The sequence below is a fragment of the Squalius cephalus genome, assembly GCF_949319135.1.
Source record: "Squalius cephalus genome assembly, chromosome: 1".
Taxonomy (NCBI): Eukaryota; Metazoa; Chordata; class Actinopteri; order Cypriniformes; family Leuciscidae; genus Squalius; species Squalius cephalus.
In genome coordinates this window covers 3,952,742-3,971,101 of record NC_137122.1, presented here as the reverse complement: position 1 = coordinate 3,971,101, position 18,360 = coordinate 3,952,742, and the positions used below count along the sequence as shown (strand labels likewise).

Here is an 18,360-nt window from a genome sequence, read left to right as displayed (position 1 = left end):
AAATAAACAACACATTTTAGCTTCAAACAACTACATTCTCGACTGCGAAATTCTTAAAACTAAATTTTGTGACACAATAACAATGGTATTTTTAAATTTCGCAGTCTTTCTCCTCTGCTATTGACGCAGCTCGGACTCATCTCTTCAGTCGGACTCATTTGTTCACCACACCGGTTAGAAATTTTGTCCGACTTGATACAGCGCCGACGCCACGTGACTGAGACGTATGCCATCAAAGTAGAGGAGAGCGGGGCACAAAGTAACGCTTTTTGAATTTCTCAGTTTGTGTAAATCTTGAGTATTTATTTTTTCACACATTAATTTCCCAAATGTCTAGTACAATTATGTGGTTTTGTTTTATTAATACAGTATATACTTTTTTCTGGATATACCCCGAAAGAATGTAGCCTAAGTGAAATGTGACAACATGCCCCATAGGTGGGGTACATTGTAACATGACATTGGACAGCTTAAAATGTTATCTGATCTAATGAAAAAATATATATACAAGACAAACTAAAAAAATTCTAAATAAAATACAATTAAAAAAACCTCTTTCATATAAAATAATGGCAATTTTTAATAATTAAATATTCTCATTTTTGAGTTTTGACTACGAACACATGAAAACACAGCTATACAACATAGTTCAAAACAAATAAATAATTAGTCATTTCTGAACATTGACTCTCAGTCTTTATTCACCTTTTTCTCACGTTTTCTCAATAAAATTAATAAAAGTATAGAATATAATAGCATATTTCTAATAGGGGCACATTGTAATGCAGTGTTACAACATGCCCCCGCCTGCACAACTGGGATTTAAACCCTGCAAGTGTCTTCTGCTAGTTAGAGAAGCATTAAATAACTATCTCAACTGTTAAATAACATATTGGAGATTAAAATAATATCAGATTTGTCTAATTTTAAATAAACACAAAAAATAGAGATGAAAAATTAACTTAAGAAATGTACTCTTGCTATGGTTTAATAAATGTCTATGGATATCTTCCAAAAAAAAACCCATAATTTTGGCGCAATTTTTTCTCTATATAGTGTTGATATGGCAATTAGTAAATACACTAAGTTTCGTCATCCTAGCATGTGTGGAAGTATTTAAAACAAGAATAAACAGTTACCATGGTAACTCTCCCCTACTGCGAGAGCGATTAAAGAGTAGCCAGAGAACTCAAGAGCGGCTGCACGAGCTCTTTTAAAACCTATAAACCTTTTTTAAAGAGGAAGTGGTGTTTAAACACCTCATTCATTCTTTCAGTACATTTTTATTAATAAAATTAATCTTTTATTAAAGGAGCTATATGTAGTTTTCAGCGGCCTCTAGCGGTGATGTTTCAGATTGCAACCAATAAGTTAGCAAGCGAGTGCTCGTGCTCTCTTGGGTACCGGCCAGACTGAGACGCAACACACCGGAGAAAGCATCACACAAACATGCTGGAAACTCAGGTAAACATCCAATAGAATGAAAGCCAACTCCGGGTCTGTTTTTATATCCAAAACAAAGCGGAGGTTTCTCCATGATTCAAATGCCCTGCCGATGTTGATCCGTGTTTACGTCCGAAGTTGATCCGACTCACGTCTGGCCTTACGAGCTTCAGCAGATAAAACTTTTTTTTGTTAAATTTTTAACCTTAGATGTTTGCCGGGAGCCAGAGCGCCTGACATCAAAGCAAATTTAAAAGTGCTGGCTAATGCTAATCGTAAAATTATTAAAATTACTAAAATTATTATTCACGTTGGCACTAATGATGTTAGACTCCGCCAGTCGGAGATCACCAAAATTAATATTAAAGAGGTGTGTGAACTCGCAAGTACGATGTTAAGGACTGTAATTTGCTCTGGCCCCCTTCCTGTTCGCAGGAGTGATGAGTGATGAGAGTTAGTAGACTGTCCTCACTCAATGGCTGGCTGTCGCGGTGGTGTCCGCAAAATAATATAGAATTCATAGACAATTGGAAATGTTTTTGGGGCAGACCTGTGTCACATGCTTGTCCTGTCCTGTGCTGCACATGGGTGTTTTTGTTATTTTGGGCCATGTGCTCATGTCATTGTCTGGTCCCTCCCCCTTGTTATCTGATTATTGTTTGAGTTCTTTCACCTGTTCCCCCTTGATTAGTTTCCCTTTATTAGTTCCCTCTTGTTTGCAGTCTGTGTCGATCGTTGTCTATGTTTTCCCCCTGTGTTATGTTCCTGATTTTTGCCTGCCTTGTTTTCCCCCACGGGGAGTTTTTGTTTGTAGTTTGATTTTTGTTAATTATTTAATAAATTTCCTTACCTGCACTTGTATCCTCGCTTCACTTTTGACTTTCCGTGACAGAACGATCGACCAACATGAGGATTCAGCAGAAGGACTCCCGCCAACCACCGATTGCCCCTGTTTCCTGCCCTCACTATGAGCGAATCATGAGATTCAGTAATTTGGCTTCTCTCCGACAACAGGGGACCAAAATGAAGGATTTCGCCCTGAAATTCAGTGCGGCAGCGGAAGGGCTCGGCCTTGGGGATGCAGCATTTAAGGACCTATTTAATTATGCCCTTGATGAGCCCAGAAGTTACTGGACAATGATAGGTCTGGAACGTCTGACTTTTGAGAGATTCTTAAATTACATAGAGCGTCAAGGGAATCCACCAGCTGGGGAAGTTGCAGATCCCCCAGAGGTAGCCGTAGAATCTGCGACGGAGACGGTAACTCCCACACCACGCTCTCGGAAGCGGAGGAGGAGGAAGCACATGAGTTCCATCCAGCCAGAGACTGTTCACGTCACGTCTGCTGATCCAGAGACTGTTCACGTCACGTCTGCCGATCCAGAGTCTGTTCACGTCATGTCTGCCCAGCCAGAGACTGATCACGTCACGTCTGCCGAGCCTGTGTCTTCGGACAAGATGGCCGCCGCCGAGCCTGTTCACGTCACGCCTGCCGAGCCTGTGTCTTCAGACAAGATGACAGCCGCTGAGAGTGTTCACGTCACGTCTGCCGAGCCTGTGTCTTCAGACAAGATGGCTGCCACCGAGAGTGTTCACGTCACGTCTGCCAAGCCTGTATCTTCAGACAAGATGGCCGCCGCCGAGAGTGTTCATGCCACGTCTGCCGAGCCTGTGTTCCCTGACAAGATGGCCGCCGTCGAGCCTGTGTCTGTTCCTGAACCTGAGCCGGTGGTGTCTGTGCCTGAGTCTGTTCCTGAGCCTGTGCCTGTGGCTGTCCCTGAGCCTGTGCCTGTGTCTATTCTTGAGCCGGTAGTGTCTGTTCCTGAGCCGGAGCCAGTGTCTGTTCCTGAGCCGGAGCCAGTGTCTGTTCCTGAGCCGGAGCCAGTGTCTGTTCCTGAGCCGGAGCCAGTGTCTGTTCCTGAGCCGGAGCCAGTGTCTGTTCCTGAGCCGGGGCCAGTGTCTGTTCCTGAGCCGGGGCCAGTGTCTGTTCCTGAGCCGGAGCCAGTGTCTGTTCCTGAGCCGGAGCCAGTGTCTGTTCCTGAGCCGGAGCCAGTGTCTGTTCCTGAGCCTGTGCCTGTGCTTGTGTCTGTTTCTGTGTCTGTTCCTGAGCCTGAGCCGGAGGCATCTGTTCCTGAGCCCTCAGTAACCGCGACACTGGCCATTATGGCCACAGCCATGTGGTGTGTGTGGGCTACGCACACACTTGGACCGGTGGTGTCTGTTCCTGGGCCGGTGGTGTCTGTTCCTGGGCCGGTGGTGTCTGTTCCTGGGCCGGTGGTGTCTGTTCCTGAGCCGGTGGTGCCAGTTCCCGAGTCGGTGGTGCCAGTTCCAGTGCCTGAGTCGGTGGTGCCAGTTCCAGTGCCTGAGTCGGTGGTGCCAGTTCCAGTGCCTGAGTCGGTGGTGCCAGTTCCAGTGCCCGAGTCGGTGGTGCCAGTTCCCGAGTCGGTGGTGCCAGTTCCAGTGCCTGAGTCGGTGGTGCCAGTTCCAGTGCCTGAGTCGGTGGTGCCAGTTCCAGTGCCCGAGTCGGTGGTGCCAGTTCCAGTGCCCGAGTCGGTGGTGCCAGTTCCAGTGCCTGAGTCGGTGGTGCCAGTTCCAGTGCCTGGGTCGGTGGTGCCAGTTCCAGTGCCTGAGTCGGTGGTGCCAGTTCCAGTGCCTGAGTCGGTGGTGCCAGTTCCAGTGCCTGAGTCGGTGGTGCCAGTTCCAGTGCCTGAGCCATTGGTGTCTGTTCCAGTTCCTGCGCCCTGGCCGGCCGAGGGAAAGTCTCCGCCCTGGCCGGCCGAGGGAAAGTCGCCGCCCTGGCCGCCCGAGGGAAAGTCGCCGCCCTGGCCGCCCGAGGGAAAGTCGCCGCCCTGGCCGCCCGAGGGGTCGTCGCCGCCCTGGCCGCCCGAGGGGTCGTCTCCGCCCTGGCCGCCCGAGGGGTCGTCTCCGCCCTGGCCGCCCGAGGGGTCGTCTCCGCCCTGGCCGCCCGAGGGGTCGTCTCCGCCCTGGCCGCCCGAGGGGTCGTCTCCGCCCTGGCCGCCCGAGGGGTCGTCTCCGCCCTGGCCGCCCGAGGGGTCGTCGCCGCCCTGGCCGCCCGAGGGGTCGTCGCCGCCCTGGCCGCCCGAGGGGTCGTCTCCGCCCTGGCCGTCCGAGGGGTTGTCTCCTCTGTCCAAGCCACCTGTTGAACTGTCATCTCCGCCCTGGTCGGCCGTTGGACTGTCTGTGCCCTCCCGTCCCGCCCTGGTCTGTCCCTCCCGTCCCGCCCTGGTCTGTCCCTCCCGTCCCGCCCTGGTCTGTCCCTCCCGTCCCCCGCCCTAGTCTGATGGAGCGTCTGGTAGCCGCTCCGTAGGGAGGGGGTAATGTCACATGCTTGTCCTGTCCTGTGCTGCACATGGGTGTTTTTGTTATTTTGGGCCATGTGCTCATGTCATTGTCTGGTCCCTCCCCTTGTTATCTGATTATTGTTTGAGTTCTTTCACCTGTTCCCCCTTGATTAGTTTCCCTTTATTAGTTCCCTCTTGTTTGCAGTCTGCAAATGTAACATGTAAAACAGCGCACTGATACACGGGCAACTAAAGCACAGATCATTTACAACATTCTAATCGATTACAATAGTGTTCTCATTATAATGCTAAGTATTTGACAGACTGGCGCTGCACATTTTGCACTTAACTGTATTTCATGATCAAAGTGATTCCAGGCATCACTGCCTTTCAAATCCAGTTTCCCTTTATTTCGCCGGTCTGAAAAGGGGTGCAGTCTAACGCTAACCAATCAGATCTCAGGTACCGCCCCCAAATGCTGCAATAACCAATCAGATCTCAGACATTGCCCCAAATGCTGCAATAACCAATCAGATCTCAGACACCGCCCCAAATGCTGCAATAACCAATCATATCTCAGGTACCACCACCAAATGCTGCAATAACCAATCAGATCTCAGGTACCGCCCCAAATGCTGCAATAGCCAATCAGATATCAGGTACCGCCCCAAATGCTGCACTAACCAATCAGAAAAATAGACAAATATCAAGACAAATATATATTAAAGTCAGGGCTAACATCGTTTTCATGATCCATCATCGCTGTCACGGACGAGTACTTGAGTACTCATGCCCAACACTAGTTATTTTATTGTTGCAAGAAAAAAAACTAGAACATTATTATTTAGTTCCCAAAACAATAACCAAACAGGAACCAAATGTAAGGGGAATGTTCTGTGTTTGCTGGGGAGCCCCAGAAGCAAACGTCATTTTGTGAAAAATAAAATAATGAATAATGAAATAATGAAATTATTCCTCATGCAAATAAAATTGGACAATAACAATAAGCTGTTGATAAAATAATTAGTTTAATTAAAAGTGAAAAAGAACAGAGACAGATCTCACACAATGAACAAGTTAAAATTAACTTCAGATTCATGTCTCTGTTGAAAGTGTTACGGCCTCTTCTTCAGCTCCCTGAACATGGAAGCTTTTTCCGGTGCTCTTCTTCAGAATGAGAAGGCAGAAGCAATTTCTGAACGGAGGCTCCAGTGAAACTCTTCCCGCATTGATCACATTTCACAGTGTCTTTCCAGTGTGAACTCTCATGCGAACCTTTAGACTTTTCCATGTGAAGCGTTTTTTCACAGTGAGGGCAGGAGACAGATTTTTTGGCTTCCGTTATTCCTTTCTTGCTCACGTCCATCAGATCTAAAATAAACATTAAATCAAGTGAGATTTCAAATGAGAGACAAATGTGACATAAATGGCGCTTTTCCACTACACAGTACCAGCTCGACTCGACTCGGCTCAGCTTTGTTTGGTTTTCAACTGTGTAAAAGTTGTACCTGTACCTGGTACTTTTTTTCGTACCACCTCCGACGAGGTTCTAAGCGAGCTGAGGCGATACTAAAATGTGACGTAAAAACACGGCAGACTGCTGATTGGTCAGAGAGAATCATCACTGTTCACTGCGTCATCATTGCACGCACCAGACGGAGTATCCTGAATAAAAAACAGCAAAAACAAAAACAGCATACACTTGATTTCCTCCATTGTCCTGTGTGTGTGGGTAGCGCGGGTGTGTATCACGCATAGACAGTAAAATAAAGGTCTCGCGTAGAAGATTAAGTCACGGCAGTTTCTTGCGGCGTCGCTATGACGACCAGGTACTATTGTGGAGGTACTATCTGCAATGGAAAACGGAGCGAAAAGCGAGCCGAGACGAGACGAGGCGAGTCGAGCTGGTACTGGTAATGGAAAAGCGCCAAAAGTGAGGCTCAAAGTCAATATTCAGTCTTCAATAGACACTTTAATCCCATCAAATCTGTTCAACAACTGCTGAGCACGATTATGATCGATTTTATTGTCATGAAGATGATTTGTGTTATAAATCACTAGTTTGGTCATGAAACAATGTAAAACTGGTGAGCATCAGCATGTTCTTCATCATGGTGAATGAATGAGGAATCAAGAATAAACACCAACCTCTTTGTTCTTCAGTGTGTTTCATTCTGCAGATTCTGGATCACTGGCGTTCTCTCTGTCCTCTCCTTCCAGATGCTTTCTGGTAGTTCTGCTAAAAACAAACAAGTTTAATTTCTAACAGACATGATGCGAGAGGAATAATTAATATCTCAGACTCTGAACTAGGCTAATCACGTTTTAAAAATAGTGACATTGATCATGTGACTTAAAGGGCACCTGTTATGCAAAATTCACTTTTACATGGTGTTTGACGGACACTGCAGTTTTAGCCTAGACCCGCCCTGAGTGAGCTAAACACAGTCCGCCAGTGTTTCGACGCCGGAGCAGCTGTAGACACGAATGTCTCTTAAGCGACTGAAGTGTTTTATTGTTGGATGTAAGAATGAACATGGCAGTCTTCATTTACTCTCGTTATTACTCGAGGATGGATCTGTACCAACTGACCGTGATCCAGCTTACAGTCTCCGGAGTGATAGACCTAACGTTACTGATCACGACAGTAATGCACACTTTATTAGTCAGAGTCAGAGTATTTAATACATCAGAGTTGTTTTACGGATATAAAGTTTACCAGTTTATTAAGCACCCCCTGAAAGGATGTAAGGGTCAAACAGGTCAATTGAGCTCAAAGGGAATTATTAATTCATTTATAGGGAATTCGAAAGAATCACTTATTATGGCCGAGCCAATGACTCGTCCAGCGTTCATTTGAACAGGCCGTAACTATCAGCTCTGCAGCGGATATAAATATCCAAACTAGTGAAAACAATATTTATGAGCAAGGTAACTTAAATCAGAAGTTTAAGACATTAAATTCCTAAGCACATAACACAAGAACACTTCTCTTTAAAATACAAACAAGACTTTATTATTCTATTACATAGAACTAATATCTAACAAACACACACACACACACACACACACATTCATATGAGTTGCAGTAAGAAAGAAAGTGAGGAAAGAATGAGATTTAAGAGTGCGATGAAACAACGATCATCGTGTCTGGACCGCTTCCCACGTACCGACTAGGACATGAAAGGTTCAGTAGATTATTTGCTCTAAATGAATGGTTAATGTCATGGTGTAATGAACAGAGACTGCTCTTTGTAAATAATTGGAATCTGTTCTGGGAGAGACCTAGGCTCTTCCGTGCTGATGGCCTTCACCCCAGCAGAATCGGAGCGGCTCTTCTGTCGGACAACATCTCCAAGACGTTACACACCATATGACTAGTAAGTCAAAGTCCAAATCACACTCTTTGCTGTCCCAACTTAATTGATAAAAGTACCAATGTAGAACATTATATTGAAACTGTGTCTATTCCTTGTTTAGTGTGGTCAAACATTAAATCTACTGTAGGATCTAGGAACAATCTAATTGTGATTAAACCAGAAAATCTCAATATTAGTGAACAAAAACAGTTTATAAAGCTAGGTCTTTTAAACATTAGATCGCTTACACCTAAGGCGGTTATTGTAAATGAAATGGTCACAGATAATAGTTTCGATGTACTTTGCCTTACTGAAACCTGGCTTAAACCAAATGATTATTTCGGCCTTAATGAGTCTACTCCATCAGGATACTGTTATAAGCATGAGCCCCGTCTGATTGGTCGTGGCGGCGGTGTTGCAACAATCTATAGAGATATTCTTAATGTTACTCAGAAAACAGGTCACAGGTTTAATTCGTTTGAAGTACTTGTGCTAAATGTTACGCTCTTAGATGTAAGAAATAAATCCCTATTATCTCTAGCCTTGGCTACTGTATATAGACCTCCAGGGCCTTACGCTGATTTCTTAAAAGAGTTTGCAGACTTTCTCTCAGATCTATTGGTCAACGTCGATAAAGCATTAATTGTTGGAGATTTTAACATACATGTGGATAACACAAATGATGCATTAGGGGCTGCGTTTACAGATTTATTAAACTCCTTTGGGGTCAAGCAAAATGTAACTGGTCCCACTCATCGTCTTAATCATATGCTAGATTTAATTATATCACATGGAACCAATCCAACCGATATAGATATTATACCGCAAAGTGATGATGTCACTGACCATTACATGGTGACTTGCATACTACGTACTGCTGAAATTTGTCACGTTGCGCCGCGTTATCGACCAGGCAGAACAATCCTTCCAACCACTATAGATAGATTCTCAAATAGCTTACCTGATCTATCTCAGCTGCTCAGTGAACCCAAACAAACAGATGAACAAGAGGAAATGACTAGCACTATGAGCACCATTTTCTCTAGTACATTAGACATTGTTGCACCAATTAGATTAAAAAAGGTTAGAGAGAAAACTAAAGCACCATGGTACAACAGTTCTACGCATGTTATCAAGAGAGAAACCCGTAATTTAGAGCGTAAATGGAAACAAACTAATTTAGAGGTCTTTAGAACCGCGTGGAAAGACAGTATGTCACGTTATAAAAAGGCCCTAAAAGCGGCCAGGGCTGAGCATCTCCGCAAACTAATAGAAAATAACCAAAATAATCCAAGGTTTTTATTTAACACCGTGGCTAGACTAACAAATAAACAGACGTCACCTGAGCAAAATATTCCGTTAAAGTTTAGTAGTAATGATTTCATGAACTTCTTCACTGAGAAAATAGAAAGCATCAGAAACACAATTGTAAATGTACAATCTTTAATGGTGTCTTATGATTCAGCCTCAATTATCACCCCGCAAGAACAATTACAGTGCTTTACAACTATAGGACAGGAAGAGCTAAATAAACTTATCATTTCATCTAAACCAAAAACATGTTTATTAGATCCAATACCCACTAAACTACTGAAAGAAGTGTTACCTGTAGTGGAAGAGCCTCTTCTCAATATTAATAACTCGTCTTTATCTTTAGGTCATGTTCCAAGAACATTTAAACTGGCAGTTATAAAACCACTCATTAAAAAAACACAATTAGACACACATAATCTAGCAAATTATAGACCCATTTCAAATCTACCTTTTATGTCTAAAATACTAGAAAAAGTTGTCAACTGGGTCCTCCATTGGGTCCTCCTGGGTCCTCGCTCAACTGGGCTCTTTCTTGCAAGAAAATGACATCTATGAAAAGTTTCAGTCTGGATTCAGACCGCATCATAGCACTGAAACTGCGCTCGTTAAAATCACAAATGATTTACTTTTAGCTTCTGACCAAGGCTGTATCTCAATACTAGCAACTTGTCTTTTGAAAATCATATTTCATATGTTACAAGAACAGCCTTTTTCCACCTTAGAAACATTGCTAAGCTACATAACATGTTATCTGTTTCTGATGCAGAAAAGTTAGTCCATGCATTCGTGACCTCGAGACTAGATTACTGTAATGCTTTATTAGCTGGTTGTCCTGCATCCTCAATAAACAAGCTACAGTTAGTCCAAAATGCAGCTGCTAGAGTTCTAACTAGGTCAAAAAATATGATCATATAACACCGATTTTATCATCACTACATTGGTTACCTATAAAGTTCCGTATCAATTACAAAGTATTACAAATTACCTATAAAGCCCTAAATGGTTTAGCTCCTGGGTATTTAACGGAACTTCTATCGCCCTATAATCCATCGCGCTCTTTAAGATCACTTAAGGCTTCTGGTCATTCCTAGGATATCTAAAGTCCACTAAAGGAGGGAGGGTGTTTTCACATTTAGCTCCTAAACTCTGGAATGGCCTTCCTGATATTGTTTGAGGCTCGCTGTCCCAGTTTAAAACTAGATTAAAGACGCATCTCTTTAGCCAAGCATTCGCATAATACTTACCTTTTATACTACAGTCGAATCAGATTGAATGCATTAATATTATGAACAGTAGCTACGCTAATTATTTCCCATCTGCTATTCTGTTGCTATCTCGGGACGCTAGTCCAGAGGTAAATAGAGATTTTTTAGCTCCAGTTTGTATCCAGCCTCCCATGGAAACTACAGATGCCCCAACACCCCGTGCAGAGACGACTCGAAGCCTGTGAAGAGACGACTCGACGCCTGTGAAGAGACGACTCGACGCTGGCGATATGTTTATGCCCTAAATCAATACATGATTAACTAACTGTATTTTTCTATGTACATTTCTGAAATGCAGTTTCTGTAAAGCTGCTTTGAAACAATATGTATTGTGAAAAGTGCTATACAAATAAATTTGAATTGAATTGAATTGATGATGAAATCCCAAGTTCTCTTACGAGAGGTTCTCTCGTACTGCGTAATATCTTACGCTATGGGGGAAATCTCATTTCCGTGAGATATTGAAGCCAAAAATTATCTTTAATTTTGAAATAATGCAAGACGTGTTGCAGCAGCATGCAGGCATAGGCAAGACGGCTTGCGTGCCTATTGGCTGCCCTGCGGCAACTGCAGCAGCCTATCGAGAGAGGCCCCTGTGACGTCAGACCCAATGTGGGCGCTTTGCGCCCACTACGTTTCCTGCCTGGGTGAGGATCATGCAGCTCTCGTGCTCGCTGACGGCGGCTGCCCTCACTGCGAGCTGATGCCCATGGTGACTCTAAGGGCCTCACCTGGCATCTTTCACCGGGACTGCACCTCCGCCCGCTGTGGTGCCGCGCCGTAAAAGCGCAGTGCTCAGCGGGTCCTGGAACCTCCTCCACCTGCTAAAGCTCGCCGATTCGCCCGCCAGCTTCGCCGCCCGCTTCGCCCGAGTTTCTCACTGACTCATGGATGACAAGGAATGGCGTTGTTTCAAATCCTCTGTTCGAGCCACGCAAACTGCGCCATTCACAAGGGATGTCAGAAGCGGACGGTCATGCGGCTAGTTTTCCTTACGTTACATGAAAGCTACCCTGCCCTCTCGAGCGTCACTTTTAGCTAGTTTTAGTTCCGCTGAGGCTGGACCAAACTTCCATTTCTCACACATTTCTCAGTCCCCTCTAAGTTCAGGCGACTGGAAATATAATATTGCAGTAAAACGAGCCTGTTAGATTACACGCACGCCTGCAAACAAACGCCAACGCAAAACATGACGCTCTCTGGCTACTTGCCCCTCTTCCCGCTCTCTCTCTCTCCCTTTGCTTGTGCCGCGCAAACTTCGCCGTTCACAAGGGATATCAGAAGCGGACGGTCGCGGGCTAGTTTTCCTTACATTACAGGAAAGCTACCCCGCGCCCCGTTCGCACGCATTGCTCTCCGGCTATAGGAGAGAAGAGTGTTTTTAGTCCCACCGAGGCCGGACCAACATCCACTCTCACACATTTCTCAGTCCCCTCTAAGTTCAGGCGACTGGAAATATAAATATTGCAGTAAACGAGCCTGTTATAATACATGCACACCTGCAAACAAACGCCGACGCAAAACTTGAGTGAAAACACCGCAAAACGGTGTTCAAGTCTCACCGCGACCAGACTTCCAACAAAACTTCTTGCTCGTTCAGTTCCAGTAAATGTGACTGTTCCAGTGTATTTTGCAATGGTGTTATAAGTGTAGCAAAAATGCCCACGGCCCAGTGTTCATTCCTACACACAAGCACAGCCCGCCATATCGTCAGCTCATGCCGACAGTATTTTCAGTGCAGTAAATGTGCCCGCTGTCCCATGCCCACATTCACTCACGGACATGACAAGCCTTACGGGGCTCCCCCCGCTCGCTTTCCCTCGGCAACCCGCTGTAAGAGAGTCAAGCGCGGGCAGGCTGCCCGCTGTGATCAGCGCGCCCCCCGCCTCGAATGCTACAAGCGCAATGTTTGTGTTTCAGCACACCGAAGCTCTCCGGTCGCCACCATGTCACATGTATTGTGATTGTCAAAACATTTGGTAACTAAACAGAATGTTATTAAGTTTAGTAACAACACAATGTTTACATGGTGCAATGACTGGTATGCTACTGTTTTTATTATTGCTTTCACAATTTCAATTCGATTCTTGTGATTTGATTCTGTTCTTGATTCAATATCGATTCCTTTGGATAAATATTAGGTACAGTAGATACATGTTAATTTAAAGCCCTGTCAGCTGGTATTATTATTAAAGGTTAAAAATAACATCTCAAATGAAATATAATGTGTTGTTTTTTTTATAAGAACAACATTATAATATTTTAATGATATAGGTAAAAATAGAATAAATATGTAATATAATTCAATTCAATTCAATTCAATTCAAATTTATTTGTATAGCGCTTTTCACAATACATATTGTTTCAAAGCAGCTTTACAGAAAGTGCATTTCAGAAATGTACATTGAGAAATACAGTTAGTTAATCATGTATTGATTTAGGGCATAAACATCGGCAGCGTCGAGTCGTCTCTTCACAGGCGCCGAGTCGTCTCTGCACGGGTGTTGGAGAATCTGTAGTTTCCATGAGAGGCTGGATACAAACTGGAGCTGACGATCTGTATTTACCTCGGGACTAGCGTCCCGAGATAACAACAGAAAAGCATATGGGAAATAATTAGCGTAGCTGCTGTTCGCAATATTAATGCATTCAATCTGATTCAACTGTAGTATAAAATGTAAGTATTATGTGAATGCCTGGCTGAAGAGATGCGTCTTTAATCTAGTTTTAAACTGGGACAGCGAGTCTGAGCCTCGAACAATATCAGGAAGGCCATTCCAGAGTTTAGGAGCTAAATGTGAAAACGCTCTCCCTCCTTTAGTGGACTTAGATATCCTAGGAATGACCAGAAGCCTCGAATTTAGTGATCTTAAAGAGCGCGATGGATTGTAGGGCGATAGAAGTTCCGTTAAATACACGGGAGCTAAACCATTTAGGGCTTTATAGGTCAGTAGCAATACTTTGTAATTGATACGGAACTTTATAGGTAACCAATGTAGAGACGACAGAATTGGTGTTATATGATCGTATTTTCTTGATCTAGTAAGAACTCTAGCGGCGGCATTTTGGACTAACTGTAGCTTGTTTATTGAGGATGCAGGACAACCAGCTAATAAAGCATTACAGTAATCTAGTCTCGAGGTCATGAATGCATGAACTAACTTTTCTGCATCAGAAACAGATAGCATGTTACGTAGCTTAGCAATGTTTCTAAGGTGGAAAAAGGCTGTTCTTGTAACATATGAAATATGATTTTCAAAAGACAAGTTGCGGTCTAATATAACACCCAGGTCTTTTACTGTAGAGGATAAAGTAACAGGACACCCTTCTAAATTAAAGTTGTATTGTAAGAGGTTTTGTGGGCAGTTTTTTGGACTAATAAGTAATACCTCCGTTTTATCTGAATTTAATAGCAGAAAATTACATGTCATCCAGTATTTTATATCTTTAACACACTCTGTTAATTTAGATAATTTAGCGTTTTCATCTGGTCGTGATGAAATATATAATTGAGTGTCATCAGCATAACAGTGGAAATTAATTCCATGTTTTCTTATAATATTACCAAGTGGCAGCATATATATTGAGAATAGCAGAGGGCCTAACACAGATCCTTGCGGTACACCGTAGTTTACTGACGTTATCTTCGATTTTTCCCCATTTACGCAGACAAAATGGTAACGGTCTGATAAGTATGATCTGAACCAGCTTAATGCCTGTCCCTGAACACCAGTGTAGTTTTGTAGTCGGTCTAAGAGTATTGTGTGATCTATAGTATCGAACGCAGCACTAAGATCAAGTAAAACTAGTATTGAGATACAGCCTTGGTCAGAAGCTAAAAGTAAATCATTTGTGATTTTAACGAGCGCAGTTTCTGTGCTATGATGCGGCCTGAATCCAGACTGAAACTTTTCATAGATATCATTTTCTTGCAAGAAAGAGCACAGTTGAGCGGACACAACTTTTTCTAGTATTTTAGACATAAATGGAAGATTTGAAATGGGTCTGTAATTTGCTAGGTTATTATGATCTAATTGTGGTTTCTTAATAAGAGGTTTTATAACTGCCAACTTGAATATTCTTGGAACATGACCTAAGGATAAAGACGAGTTAATAATATTGAGAAGAGGCTCTTCCACTACAGGTAACACTTGTTTCAGTAGTTTAGTTGGTATTGGATCTAATAAACACGTTGTTGGTTTAGATGCAATGATAAGTTTATTTAACTCTTCCTGTCCTATAGTTGCAAAGCGCTGTAATTGTTCTTGCGGGGTGATAATTGAGGCTGAATCATAAGACATCATTAAAGATTGTACATTTACAATTGTGTTTCTGATGCTTTCTATTTTCTCAGTGAAGAAATTCATAAAATCATTACTACTACACTGTAACGGAATATTTTGCTCCGGTAACGTCTGTTTATTTGTTAGTCTAGCGACGGTGTTAAATAAAAACCTAGGATTATTTTGGTTGTTTTCTATTAGTTTGCGGAGATGCTCAGCCCTGGCCGCTTTTAGGGCCTTTTTATAACGTGACATACTGTCTTTCCATGCGATTCTAAAGACCTCTAGATTAGTTTGTTTCCATTTACGCTCTAAATTACGAGTTTCTCTCTTTAGAACATGCGTAACACTGTTGTACCATGGTGCTTTAGTTTTCTCTCTAACCTTTTTTAATCTAATTGGTGCAACGATGTCTAATGTACTAGAGAAAATGGTGCTCATAGTGCTAGTCATTTCCTCTAGTTCATCTGTTTGTTTGGGTTCACTGAGCAGCTGAGATAGATCAGGTAAGCTATTTGAGAAATGATCTATAGTTGTTGGAAGGATTGTTCTGCCTGGTCGATAACGCGGCGCAACATGACAAATTTCAGCGGTACGTAATATGCAAGTGACCATGTAATGGTCAGTGACTTCATCACTTTGCGGTATAATATCTATATCGGTTGGATCGGTTCCATGTGATATAATTAAATCTAGCGTATGATTAAGACGATGAGTGGGACCAGTTACGTTTTGCTTGACCCCAAAGGAGTTTAATAAATCTGTAAACGCAGCCCCTAAAGCATCATTTGAATTATCTACGTGTATGTTAAAATCTCCAACAATTAATGCTTTATCGATATAGTTATCATATTTAGCAAAATACTCCTCTCTACAGCAATTATTTTAAAGTCCAACTAATGTTCTATGGTCAGTAAATTGCTTTCCAGAGGTAAATGTAATGTTACGTGACATAGCCTATTGTTCTCCAGCTGTTATTATAGTCCTCTTTCCGCGGTTGAAAAACACTGATCGATCGATTTTATTTCATTTCGGTAAGTTGAACTGTATCTTTCAAATTACCCATTGATCATTCGTGTTTATTTAGCCTACAATTAATTAGTAGTAAAGAGTAACCGATGATCGGTTCACGTGCCGCTTGAACTCTGTCAGCGATCTGTCAAGCGCCAAAACGGTGTTTATTGTTTGAATTTCGTAATTAAATCGACAGAATCTGAGAGCTGAGAATTTGTTTCATTGCAATAGTAACCTTCTCGGTCTTGTCTGTCGGTGTCATGTCCTCTTTGTTTCGCGACTTTTCTCTGCATGAGAAAATGGATGTGTGGCTTGAGAGCGTGTAAAAAGTGACGATTGCGTGAGTCTCACGGTGAAGTCTTTCATTTGAAAGTCACGTGTCTAGTATCTGTAAAACCGCATTTTTCATCTAAAAAAAATATACCTGAATTACGTCATATGCTCTCAATGACAAATGCGGAACAAGTTGTTCATGCGTTCATGACCTCAAGGCTAGATTATTGTAATGCTATTATGGGTGGTTGCCCTGCACGCATAATAAACAAACTACAACTGGTCCAAACTGCAGCAGTACAGAGCAGTGCAGCTCCATCAAATTGGTGCGTTTTTGTATCTATAAATTAGTTATTGTTCTGAATATTGTTTTTTTAAATGCAAAGAAAAGAACATACAGAGCTGTCACCTAAACGAGTCTCACGTCGGTCTTTTCACATGATGTAAACGCCTGATGCCTTGCATAAAATTCTTTAATCCAGTGTTTTTTTTAGAGTGTAGTTCAATCAAAGTGTCAATGAAATGCTAATGTTTTATTTAAAGTAATTCCAATATTTAATGCTGGTTTCACTAGTGCCACCAAATGCTCTTAAATGTGAATCTGCAGCAGCTCAAAGTTTATATCTGGTCAGCACTTGTCTTTAAAGGGCAAAGCAAATAGTATAAATCTTATCTGAAGAAAAAAGCATAGCATCATTAGCGGCCAAATATTCCAGCCCAGCGTGAATGTCTAAAATAACAAAATCGAGAAAGTTCAATGTTCAATTTTAATTAGTTTTCTTTTTATATTCTTGACCTGAAACAATGTAAATCTCAAATAAACACCAACCTCTGTGTTCCACAGTATCAGGTTTAATTTTCTTAAATTGTTTTTGATGATCAATACACCCTTTAATTAACTAGGGCTGCAAGAAGGAATTGATGAAATCGATCATGAAAATAATCACCAACCAAGATAATTATAGATTGTGTGTTCAATCATGTCAATTTACAGCACTGAAAAACATAAATATGGACAAAACGCATCTGAAAAATAACATGGTTGGTGAGCACAGGAACCATGTTATTTCTTTTGATTTTATTATAAATTTGGGTTTACATTTGTGACGGTTTTTAGTGAGTAACTCGTTATTTCTGAGTTGCAGGTGATTGGCTGAAGGGAGAAGTTGCACACCTGAAGGGAATCATGACGCTCTATAAAAGAGATGGGAGCGTGGGGTTGAGAGAGTGCAGAGATTGGGGATGTTTTCGTTTGCTCTGTACCTTTGGTCTTGTGTCAAGAGGCTATCGGAGAACTCATGAGATGTGAGGGATATGGGAGATCACCGCCGCCTTTTGTCTCATCTCCTTTGGGATGATGGTTAATAATTTTAATAATTTGTTACATTTATATAGCGCTTTTTCTGAGACCTCAAAGCACTTTACATAGAAGGGGGGAATCTCCTCAACCACCACCAATGTGCAGCATCCACTTAGATGATGCGACGGCAGCCATATTGGGCCAGAACACCCACCTGGTGTGTTACTGGTGGAGAGGAGACAGTGATGAAGCCAGTCAGTATATGGGGATGATTAGGAGGCCATGATGGACAGAGGCCAAGGGGCAAATTTGGCCAGGATGCCGGGGTTACACCCCTACTCTTTTTTGAAGTACATCCTGGGATTTTTAATGACCACAGAGAGTGTGGTCAGCACCTCGGTTTAACGTCTCATCTGAAGGACGGTGCTCTTTTGGCAGTATAGTGTCCCCGTCACTACACTGGGGCATTAGGACCCACACAGACCACAGGGTGAGCACCCCCTGCTGGCCTCACTAACACCTCTTCCAGCAGCAACCTGGTTTTTCCCAGGAGGTCTCCCATCCAGGTACTAACCAGGCTCAGCCCTGCTTAGCTTCAGTGGGCAACCAGTCTTGGGCTACAGGGTGATATGGCTGCTGGTTGTTCTTGGAGGTTTCATGGACTGAGAATAGTTGGACTGTTGTCTTTCATAAATGCGACACCTTTGCACACATCTGCTGACATACTGATTACCATTTATACTGATCTTTAATGTTGTTCAGTCTTATACTGATAAATAAATTCACTTATTAATTGGCTGTGAGTGC

General features: G+C 42.8%; 2 protein-coding genes across 3 annotated transcripts in view; both read right to left on the bottom strand.

Moving 5' to 3' along the window:
• LOC307156058 (uncharacterized protein) overlaps positions 1 to 18,360 on the bottom strand; it is a 488,898-nt gene that overhangs the window by 428,211 nt on the left and 42,327 nt on the right. The window lies entirely within an intron of this gene.
• LOC307156367 (uncharacterized protein) overlaps positions 1 to 18,360 on the bottom strand; it is a 1,306,365-nt gene that overhangs the window by 1,253,344 nt on the left and 34,661 nt on the right. Inside the window, exon 4 of one of the 2 annotated variants that reach the window (XM_079867672.1) lies at positions 6,831 to 6,981. The gene's annotated coding sequence lies outside the window, so the exon portion shown is untranslated. Of the gene's footprint in view, positions 1 to 6,830; positions 6,985 to 18,360 lie in introns of both variants that reach the window. The other variant, XM_079867671.1, reaches the window with a different exon arrangement.